This window comes from Schistocerca cancellata, chromosome 8, assembly GCF_023864275.1.
Source record: "Schistocerca cancellata isolate TAMUIC-IGC-003103 chromosome 8, iqSchCanc2.1, whole genome shotgun sequence".
Classification (NCBI taxonomy): Eukaryota; Metazoa; Arthropoda; class Insecta; order Orthoptera; family Acrididae; genus Schistocerca; species Schistocerca cancellata.
In genome coordinates, this window is record NC_064633.1 from 308193969 (window position 1) to 308206363 (window position 12395).

A 12395-nucleotide genomic window follows, 5' to 3' on the forward strand; every position below is an offset into this window, starting at 1 on the left:
TGGACTCAGTTCTTATTATCATAATTGTCAGTGTGTCTCTGCTGTGCAGGAGACACTTGTGGACTTAGGCCTGTGACATGAACGCAGAAACTACAACCATGGTACTGTTTAGGACCATAGTTCGGCAGAGGTGATGTGGCCGGAGTTTGTACTCATTGGTAGTCGCAAGCATAACACTGCGAGTGCTTATGGTAAAAATTGTAATTGCTCCCTTCCTTCCTATTACACTTGTTAGACAACAGTAACCTCATAAAGAAATACCTGCAGCAAATGTTAAACAGGGCGCAGAGGTACTTTGCTTAAAAAACCAATCCCAGCACCACCACAGGACAATTATTTAGGAGCAGTAATTACATTAAAAGGAAGATTGAAGTGTAAGAAATTTGAAATGGTGTGTTTGTGTAATAAACTACGAACAGCCAATTCTGAAATCAATCCACAGGGAAATTTTTCCGCAGATGAAAAGTGTAATACGACTCTATGAGACCCTATCTCATTCAAAACTCACTAACACACAGATAATCGTAGCAGACAATGTTACACAAATGGTAATCGATAAATTATAGGGGAAAGCGGTAGGACTAATTATGTTAAGCATACTGTTAAAAAGTAAGTGGCCCAGACAATACAGATTGTCAATACCTTGGACGGTTGTCACTTCCTTCAGAAACACACCTCCGAAATTTACTTCAAGATCTCAGACCCAGACAAGGAATTAATAAACATGTTGTAGAATCAACTGGAGACTGTTACAAGATGAAAACAAAAGTGAAAGCATGCCGAGCTTTCATTATGTTTCATTCCAAGAAGAACTGGAGTCCATTACTAATTGATGGTTCTCTTAATTTATGATGATAATGCCTCATGCTCTGTCGCTGAATATGACCTTTAACGCCCTGGCAGTACTCTACTGCGAATCCAATGATTCGAATCTCTGTCTTCCCAGAAGACATAGCTCGAAGCGCCCGTCACCATTCTTACTCATATCTGGATCATGTAGCATCTCTGAATTTACTAGCGCCTGCTTAATATTATCAAATGCGTTCTTGCATTCTACTTTCGACTGCAAATGAGCGCCTTTTTCCCAGGAGGCAAATTAAGGTGTCATTATTCAGCAGTTACGGTGGTGCAAAGTGACGAAAAATTGAAGCAAGGCCTAAGAACTCCTTTAAGTGTCTTTTGGTGTTAAGGTGCAGACAGTTCGAAATCGCATCCATCTTCCCTGTCTCAGGTACAATACCTTCAGGTGATATAATATTCCCAAGGAACTTTATCTGTTGTCTACCGAATTTAGACTTTTTTCAGAATGGCAGCCCGTCCAGCATTCGCAAACTTATTCAATACTCTCTCCATTAATTCTACGTGGTTTTGCCAGGTACTAGTGGCAATAAGTAAGTTATCAGCATATACAGTAACATGGTCTAGCAGCTCAGGCAATAACACCATAAGTGTAGCAACAAACAACCTCCCTTTTACATTAAGACCAAACCGACGCACCTTAAATAGGTAACTAGGTCTAGCAAATATGAACGCAGTGTATTTTCCGGATACCCCAAATAACGCTATTTGCCATTACGATGGCTGCATGTCAGTCGAGGTGAGATATTTCGTAGAAAACACATTTGTACCTGATTCTCTAAATTCTAGGGATTAGTCGGCTCGGGAATTATTATTTTATTTATATCCCGAGTGTCGAGTATTAAGCGAATCTTACTATCTGACTTCGTAACAGCCAGTAATGGTCTACTATTTAGGGAAAATGACGGTTCTAATATAGCCCAAGCCAGCATCTTAATGTCATTCACGACAGCTTCTTTTCGGGTCTACGGCACAGAGTAGGCAGCGCAACAGTACGTTTGATGCTCGTAAACTTGCATTTCGTATACGTATCCCCGAAAACCTCCTGGTTTCTCTGAGAATACGCCTTCATATTGTTCCAAGAGGTACGAAAACACACTCTGCTGTGCCGGGCTTAGGTACTGAGATTCTTTAACTTCCGTTTCTATTAAGTCAGGCATTTCCTTTGCTTCTCACTTGTGATCATTCCACATTTGACAATAACCCTCTTTTGATCAATTATCATCTGTGAGACCTGAGTTTCTCCGGGCGTATACAGTTTTCAAACAACTTACGGGAATTCAGCCAGGTAATACGTATTTACAGCGACCGCCAATATTTCGGCGGGAGTATACCCCGCCATTTTCAAGACACAAACTGCAACGGGCAGGCAATGTACAAGCAAATTTAAAACCTCGGTTTTTAGGGTAATTCAGGAAAGATAACAAGCACACACACCGAACACTAGGGCCACCAAGGACGACCAGAGCCAGAGGCATTGATAGTGAAAGCTACGAACTAGCAGGTGACGTAACATTGACTCTATCCCTTTGTTTTTTGACAAGGGAGAGAGCACTATTCCAAGCAGAGTTTAAACAAAAAGCTCCATCCCCAATAGCTGGACGTGCCTGCTAGTATCTCGGTATTGTTACATAACATAGGGTGACCGGTATCCAAACAATGTTCGGCAATAGCAAATCTACTTGGCTGTTGTAATCGTTTGAGCCGTTTATGTTTAGTTCATCGGTCCTCCACTGTCCTGATAGTCTGACCAATGTATGCCATGCCACAGTCACAAGGAATGCGTTATATACCCGCCTTACGGAAACCAAGATCATCCTTAACAGAACCCAAAAGCACTCTTATTTTATATGGAGGTCGGAAAACACATTTCACTTCGTATTTCCGTAAAATACGGCCGATCTTGTTGGAAATGCTTCCTGCGTCAGGCAGAAAGGCAGTAGATTTCAGTGTCGACTCAGTGTTACCATCAGTCACCCGATGCACAGTTGGTCCATAGGGCAACGAACGTTCGATCTCATATATAAGCATTCTGGCGAAATGTAGCTTTAATATTATTCAGTGACCAGTATTACGAGCAGACAGATGGAGTTGCGATGGTTAGCCCGTTGTCTCCTGTGATTGCAAATTTGTTTATGAATGACTTCGAGGAACGTGCATTTGGAGTCGGCGGCTGTGAAACCCGCCTGTTTCTTCAGATATGTTGATGATACTTTTGTTGTTTGGCCTGATGCTAAAGAGCTGAACTCGATCCACCCGATGTTTCGTTTTACGAGGGAGACGGAAGAGGATGGTTGCCTTCCTTTTCTTGACGTTTTCGTTAGGAGGAAGGTTGATCGACCATTCGGACATGCAGTTTACCGGAAACGTAATCACACTGACTTGTATTTATAGGCTGATAGTTTTCACCATATGGCTCAGCGTGAAGTAGTCAAGTAGATCTGCTATTGCTGAAGATTATTTGGATACAGGTCAGAATACTTTATGCTGGGTGGTCAATTGATCGTGACTGGGCCAAATATCTCACGAAATAAGCGTCAAACGAAAAAAAACTACAAAGACCGAAACTTGTCTAGCTTGAAGGGGGAAACCAGATGGCACTATGGTTCGCCCACTAGATGGCGCTGCCATAGGTCAAACGGGTATCAACTGGGTTTTTTGAATAGGGACCTCCATTTTTTATTACATATTCGTGCAGTACGTAAACAAATATGAATTTTTTACTTGGACCACTTTTTTCGCTTTGTGATGGATGGCGCTTTAATAGTCACAAACATATGGCTCACATTTTTAGACGAACAGTTGGTAACAGCTAGGTTTTTTAAATTAAAATGCAGATTATAGATACGTTTGAACATTTTATGTCGGTTGTTCCAAAGTGATACATGTACCTTCGTGAACTTATCGTATCTGAGATCGCATGCTGTTACAGCGTGATTACCTGTAAATACCACATTAATGCAATAAATGCTCAAAACGATGTCCGTCAACCTCAATGCATTTGGGAACACGTGTAACGAGATTCCTCTCAACAGCTTGTAGTACGCCTTCCGTAATGTACGCACATGCACTGACAATGTGCTGACGCATGTTGTCAGGAGTTATCGGTGGATCACGATAGCAAATATCCTTCAACTTTCCCCACAGAAAGAAATCCGCGGCCATCAGATCCGGTGAACGTGGGGTCCATGGTATTGTGCTTCGACGGCCAATCCACCTGTCATGATATATGCTATTCAATACCGCTTCAACCGCACGCGAGCTACGTGCCGTACATCCATCATGTTGGAAGTATATCGCCATTCTGTCATGCAGTGAAACATCTTGTAGTAACATCGGTAGAACATTACGTAGCAAATCAGCATACATTGCATCATTTAGACTGCCATCGATAAAATGGGGCCCAAATATCCTTCCTTCCATAATGCCGCACCATACATTAACCCGCCAAGGTCGCTGGTGTTCCACTTGTCGCAGCCATCGTGGATTTGCCATTGCCCAATAGTGGGCATTAAAATTCTCCGAAGCAATGCCGATATGCAATTCGACTGTTAGGCGTCGTCTGATAGGCAACCTTCGTGTCCCAGTGCTCTAAAACGATCTACGAAGCGCCGGCCCCGACGCTGCCCATACGCCACGCAGCCTCATAGCCTCGCTACAAAAGGCGAAAATGCTGGGCACCCAGCTCAGATAGCCGTGCCGCTACACATCGTCCCATGCCTAATAAAGTGGACCAACCCTGTCAGCCAGTTGATATCTAAAGAAAATCAATGTTCTCATTCCAAACTTCATTAATCCAATGATCTTAAGTGGTTGTCACCACTCAGGAAGTTAACAAAAAAAGTTGAATCCTGGGAAAAAAAGAAATGGAAGGGGAAAAGCCACGAGAGCTTGGCGTCTTTCACAGCACACGGTATTTCACCAAATGGGTATAGTCAGCTTGATGCGTCGACGGGATGATTTCCCAAATAGTCTTGCTTATTTTCTCTGATTGGCTTACATATTCAGGACTGTACGGCCTTCGAATGGGAAGAAGTATTTTGATACGAGCATTTCTTGCTATAAAACAGAAGTTGAAAATCTGGACATAATCATCTATGTCATGTAAGCCAGAAGATCATGATTTCTCTAGGCCGATGCATTCCTTCATAACGTATTCATATTTTCAAGCATCACCTGAATGAATAAGTTGTTCCTGGAAGACCTGTTCTCTACCACTGGATTGTAGCCACATCCTTAGGTTTTGAGGAATAGTGTGAAATGGGGGGAAGGCTGAAGGGTAGAGGTAGCTGAGAACGAGCTACTCTAGGCAGACACAAGTTTAATAAATTTATTTTACTTGCCGGTGGCTGTGATTTTATTCGTAAGAAGTCATGCCTCTATGTTCGACTTCGTCATCTCGTCCCCTGCAACTATTTCACTGTTTTGTTAATTCCAGTTAATTACATTCAGCTTTTATTTTTAAAAAGACATGCAATTCTAATTCTGAAACACGTCAGAATAATTTTTTTAAGCTTAAGCTTATTATCAGATTTTCGGACTGCACTTTTTTTTTATAATTACGACACGCCCATTCTCTCATGACATCATCGTTCTCAACAGTTTTTAAAATCTAATTGACTTCGCTGTTTTGTTGTTTACTTTTAGCATTTTGTCCGAAAAATAGGCAATGTAATTTTGAAATACATAGTTAGCTCTTTTTAAGCTAATCCAGGTATCGGGTTGTACAGTTTTTTATAATTACGACACGATGACGTCATTGGGCGCGAAATATTTTTTTAAAACCAATTGGCTTCTTTTGTCTTATCATCTGACGTTGGTTCTCTGTAACATAACGTAAGTTGCACATAATTTCCACGGTGACATTATACATGTATAAGAATTGTGTCTCATCTCCTATTGCAACATTAGAAATATCAGTATGTCCATCATATTATATATTGACATGTGACAGTTTCAGATACAGCAGATAATGGCCTAACACAAAGCCCAAAACGGGTTGTGTGACTTAATGAAGTTCTAAAAAGACAACTGGAGCGGCTTTTCATTAATTGAACATCAGTTTAGGAATCAGCATCATTATCCAGACGTGGAGAAAGTATTAAAAATTCAAGTTTATATAAGTTATATGAAATGTATAGAAGACTGTATTGTATATTTATGAAATAATGTCTACTGTTTCAATAACTTGTATTAAATTACCACCACGTGTTTTGGTCCTATGCGTCCAGCATTAGGTGAATGATCTTCATTGTTGTTGTTGTGGTCTTCAATCCAGAGACTGGTTTGATGCAGCTCTCCATGCTACTCTGTCCTGTGCAAGGTTCTTCATCTCCCAGTACCTACTGCAACCTACATCCTTCTGAATCTGTTTAGTGTATTCATCTCTTGGTCTCCCTCTGCGATTTTTATCCTCCACGCTGCCCTCCAATACCAAATTGATGATCCCTTGATGCCTCAGAATATTCCCTACCAATGGATCCCTTCTTCTATTCAAGTTTTGCCACTAGTTTCTCTTCTCTCCAGTTCTATTCAATTCCTCCTCATTAGTTATGTGATTACATAAAATGGGCAGAGGACTCCAAATGGACTTATATGAGAAATTGAAAATTCCATTCATGGCCCAATATATGACAACATGATAGTAAATGATACGTTCAAAGGTAACAATATTAATTTCATGGTGAATGCTTATTTTATTGGAAATTTGGAAATTTGTGGTAAGGACTATGGACCGAACTACTGAGGTCATCGGTCCCCGGGCTTACGCACTATTTAATTTAACTTAAACTAACTTACCCTAAGGACAACACACACATCTATGCCCGAGGAAGGACTCGAACCTCCGACGGGAGGAGCCGCGCGAACCGTGACAAGACGCCTCAAACCGCACGCCTACCCCGCGCGGGGCCGATTTTATTGATCAAATATTATCTTTAGCAGTTTTATTCATCATATTGCCTAATAGATGCCAAGATATCAATATATGTAGGTAAAAATCGTGTCTTCATCACTATATATTAATGTTATCAATTGAAACTAGTTTACCAAGGAATGATGCAAACATCCGAATGTAAAAGTGTTACGCTGTGATATGGTTCTTTCTGTGCTTTATGTGCCAGAAAAATATCCATCGAAGAAGTAAGTATATGCATTAATCGAATGATCTAACCCTGCAATTCACGTAACACATACAATAAAAATAAAGGAGTGTATTTGTGTACATAACGTTACTGGCACACACAACAAATACACCTGATAACTTTTCACATTAATGTAATGTAACTATAATGCAACTGATGATGGCAGCATGCCGCCGAAACGCTTCGTGTTAATTAAAAACAGTAAAAGGTGACTGATGCAGTAGGAATTATTTCATAAATTTACAATAAGTAGCTTTCAATGGTTGTAAGCTGCCGTAGCTATGCAGTAATGAAGAGATTTATAGAAGACTGAACAGCTAACAGAGCTATATCAAACCAGTTTCCGCACAAAGCACTATAGCAATAACTACAACATCTGAAAAAATGTAATGAGAATAACCAAGATTGCACAATATCCTACAAAATATTTTTTATTCAAGTTTAACAGTCTTTGCTGTCATCTTCACGTCATTTGAACCCCATGCACATAAATTCAGCGTAAAATGAATGTTTTACTACAAAAAGATGTTGAAGCATTTTTTCAGACCAGAAGATGATAGCAAAAACTGTTGAAACCGGTTGTCTTGAACAAAAAAAATTTGTGTGATCTTGGCTTTTGAATGCTTTTTACCAATTAAAATAGATCGCCCTTCAATACTATCACAAGGAGAAAATGCAATGTAATGAGAAAATTCTGTCATCCGTAATAATACTAGTTTTTATTATGGACAAGAGGATAAATCCGATGGAGAGAAAGAATGGAATGGATGCACTTGACCGACATATCTCCCAGACACCAGACACAGCAGCTGACTAATTCATGAGGAAGCATTCGGCGGCTGGCTGGTCGATGTTGCTCTGCAGTCTGAATGGCTGTGCCGCTTTTAATCCGGCGGCATTAGGCGGTGATCGGTCTCCATTAGCGATTCCCTGGCGGCCACCTTCTCCTCCTCCCCTGTTCTCTCCCCCTTCTTCCTTTACCGGGGAGGAGGGTGGCGTAGAACTGGGGGCACCAGTCTTGATTTGGCCGAAACTCCGTCCCAGCTGACGCAATACTTCCTCCCCTCGGCTACAGTTGGCTCACTGCTGCAGTGCTGTAGCGTTCTACTTGAACCAAGCGACGTTCTGCGTAGGAGTTGCGGGTGGATTCACCGTACCGACAACGGACGTAACACTCGTAGCAGTAGTTTTCTTCTTGCGTAGATCTGTTTTAAGTGGGTACTAGACATGTCTTCGTATTAAAAATTAAGAAAAACATAAGGTAATTCACATATGTAGACATTTAGGTACTTACAGGTCTAGTAAGATGAGGTTGGGACAAGTTGTAGCCCATGGGCTTATAGACAGTAAGTTAGAAGTAGTCAGAACATTACTGTAAGGTGCTTAGAAATGTTATTAGAAAGGCAAAGAGTATGTGGTACGCAAATAGAATAGCTAATTCACATGACAAAATTAAAACCATATGGTCAGTTGTGAAGGAGGTGTCTGGTCAGCAGCACAAGGTCGACAATATAAGCTCAGTTCGTAGTAAAAATATTTCTGATACTGATAAATCAGATATGTACAGTGTTTAACAATCATTTTCTGAGAATTGCTGTTGAATTAAATAAAAATTTAGTCTCTACATGGAATCGTATAACTCTTTTGGCAAAAGCCCTTCCGAGATTTATGTCTGAAATACTCATCTGTGATTCAGACGAGGGAGGAGATTGAGTCAACAATTAAATCACTGAACACTAAGGACTCATGGATATGATGGAGTGCGTAGCAGAATATTATAGTACTGTACTACACATTTTAGCCCTGTATTTAGCCATATTTCTAATTTTTCGTTTAGGAATGCTCACTTTGCCAACGGCCTTGCCACAGTGGTAACATCGGTTCCCGTCTCATCATCGATGATAAGCGCTGTCGGGCTGGGCTAGCACTTGGATGAGTGACCATCCGGTCTGCCTAGTGCTTTTGGCAAGCGGGGTGCACGCAGCCCTTGTGAGGCAAACTGAGGAGCTACTTGATTGAGAAGTAGCGGCTCCGGTCTCGGAAACTGACATACGGCGGGGAGAGCGGTGTGCTGACCACATGCCCCTTCATATCCGCATCCAGTGACGCCTATGGGCTGAGGATGACACGGTGGCCGGTCGGTACCTTCGGGCCTTCATAGCCTGTTCGGGATGAGGGAGAGAGAGAGAGAGAGAGAGAGAGAGAGAGAGAGAGAGAATGGTCAGTTTCCTAAACGATTAAAGTACTCAGTAGTGAAGTCGCTTTTAAAAGGGGGTACTGTAGCAAATTTTAGACCTGTTTCTAAACCATCCGTGTTTGTTGAAGAGGCTGTCTATGTAAGGATAATTTATCATTTTATATCACAGGATTTGATATCAAATGTACAGTTTTGCTCTAGGAAAATGCTATATTTTCTTTTCTCTGTGAGGTACTGGATAGGTTAAACAAAAAACTTCTAACGCTAGGCATATTTTTTTCTTTAACTAAGGCGTTTGATTGTGTTGATCACGAAATATTGCTCCAGAAGTTGGACCATTACGGAATACGGGGAGTAGCTCTCAAGTGGGTCACCTCTTACGTTAGCAACAGAAAGCAAAAGGTCATTATTCACAATGTTGAGAATGGCTGTGACGTGGGGTCTGAGTGGGGTACAGTCAAGCGGAGGGTGCCCCATGGATCAGTGTTGGGGCCACTCCTGTTCCTGATTGCCCTCTGGGAATGCGGGTAACTCTAAAATACTTCTGTGTGCTGATGATACTAGCTTGGTAGTAAAGGATGTTGTGTGCAATATTGGCTCGGTTTCAAATAGTGGAGCTCATGACCTTAGTTCATGGCTTGTAGAAAATAAACTAACCCTAATCACAGTATGACTAAGATTTTTTAGTTTCTAACACATAATTCAACAAAAACCAACGTTTTAATTTCACAGAATGGGCATATGATTAGTGAAACGGAACAGTTCAAATTTCTAAGTGTTCAGGTAGATAGTAAACTGCCGTCGAAAGCCCAAGTTCATGATCTTGTTCAAAGACTTAATGCTGCCATTTTTACTATTCGTACATTATCTGAAGTAAGTGACCATTCCACAGGAAAATTAGTCTAGTTTGGTTATTTTCATTCGCTTATGTCGTATGGTATTATATTTTGATGTAACTCTTCCCATTCTAAAAGAATATTTTTGGCTCAGAAACGGGCGGTTTGGCAACAAGTGGTGGAAGTTCACGAACTTCTTGTCGACTCCAGTTCACGAGTCTGGGTATTTTGACATTACCCTATCAATATATATATCCTTTACTGTCACTTCTGGTTAACAATATTAGCTTATTCTCGAGAATAAGCAGCTTTCACTCAGTCCATACTCTGCAGAAATCAAACCTACATTTGGATCGGACTTCCTTAACTCTTGTGCAGGAAGGTGTGCAGTATAGCGTTGCATCCATTTTCAGTAAGCTACCAGAATAATTCAAAAATCTTAGTAGTAATCAACTCGCTTTCAAATCGAAACATGAAGAGTTTCCTCGTGGATCAGTCCTTTTATTCTGTCGAGATCCTTGAAAAATTAAGCTGGTTCTTGTTGTATTACTGATTGCGTTTACTTAAACTTATGGCTCGACTTTTTTTCGGGTTCACAAAGATTTTATTATTCTCTGTTACCACTTTTATGTTGTAATTTCATGTAATGTCAAGTTCCATGACCTTGGAGATTTGCTCCTCAGTTTGGTCCTACGGAAGTAAAAGTATAAATAAATAAATACAGTCACATTGATGTGACCACCACCAATGGTCGACTTGAAAGTGAAATACACAAGCACACATGGAAGGTGGCAGCACTATTAGTGGAGGATACGTAATGCGTGTCATGGGATGCGGATAACAGTGCAGTCGTTGTGATTATGAGGAAACGAAGCAATTTTCTGACGTCCAAAAGTACATCACCAATGCCTTTCGGGCCAGTAGTGGAAGCATTTCCAAAACGCGTAAGTCTGTATTCTTTTCGGGTCCCGCTGTGGTTAAAGTATACGTTGCATGGCAAAATGTCTCTATCCAAAACTGGCATCCAGGCAGCTGCAGTGCAGCACAAGCCATAAATGGCAGGTGTAAACGAAAGTTGTAGAGACGTGTACAGGCGAAACGACCACCCAGATGGACCAAGCGGCTACGAACAGTCGCCTTAGACTCTGTTTAGTGGATGTTGCTGCATATGGACTACACAGCCGGCGCCCAGTTCATGCACCGATTCTGCCTGCTTTTCATCGGCAGCGAAGGCTTGAATTTGCACGCCTCTTCCGAGAGTGGACGTCCACTGAGTGGCGACAGGAGGTCTTTCCAAATGAATCACGTTTTATACTCCATGAGACAGATGGCTTTTGGTGTGTACGGAGGGAAACGTCTCAAAGCACACACTCTCATACCATCTTCGAACGGTGTATGGCCTGGGGAATGTCATCGTGGCAGTCTCGTCATCACTAAGGATCAACGCAAGTATGCATCTGCCCTACAGGCAGTTTATTTTGCTTCAGCACGGTGGCAGAAGATAAGTGTAACTTGTCAAACAGCTTCCAGCGCACTTCCGTGTTTCGGAGAGCACCAGGATGAGATAACTGTACTCCGCTGGCTACTGTACTCTCCGGATTTAAGTCCAATCGAGAATCTATGGACAACCTCGATAGGGCTTTTCGTGCCATGGAACGTCAACCAACAGGTCTAGCGCATTTGTCCACGACACTGGGCCCAGCGTGGCTACACGTCACTTCCAGAAGCTAACTGCCTCTCATTCAGTGTTACATTAATGTGGCAGAACACCACAAGAGAAACCGTCCCTGAAATTGATCGAAAGCGTTTAAGGAAGACAGGGAAAACCTAAATCAGGATGCGTGGGTGAAGATTAGAGCCTCCCCCTCCACAATACAAGGCCCCTCTGTTTAAGACAGTGCTGCCTCATCCGGTTTATCCCTAGTGTACATTGCTGTTCTACAAATAAGTTATCTAACAATATAAAAGATTTATGCTAAAATGTTCATTTACATCTTGTGCCCAATAACAGCATGCACTACCAACACTACAATCGTTTTTTCATAACAGGACGCTTTTGTGTACCGCAAAATCCCTTTTCCTATTCTGAAAAACGGAGTCGACGTGCCTCTATAACGAGTAAGATGCTGGTTTATAAAGAGGATAAGGTTTTACTGTTGTAAATTGTATAGCTTTGGTAGTAAGTTTTACGAGGAAAAGAAAAGAATAAGGAAAATGTCTGTGGAAGTGTTATGCTGAATGGTAGATGTTTTATTTCTTTTATATCCTTTCTTATTGTCCGCAGCTCGTGGTTCTGCGGTAGCGTTCTCGCTTCCCGCGCCCGGGTCCCCGGGTTCGATTCCCGGCGGGGTCAGGGATTTT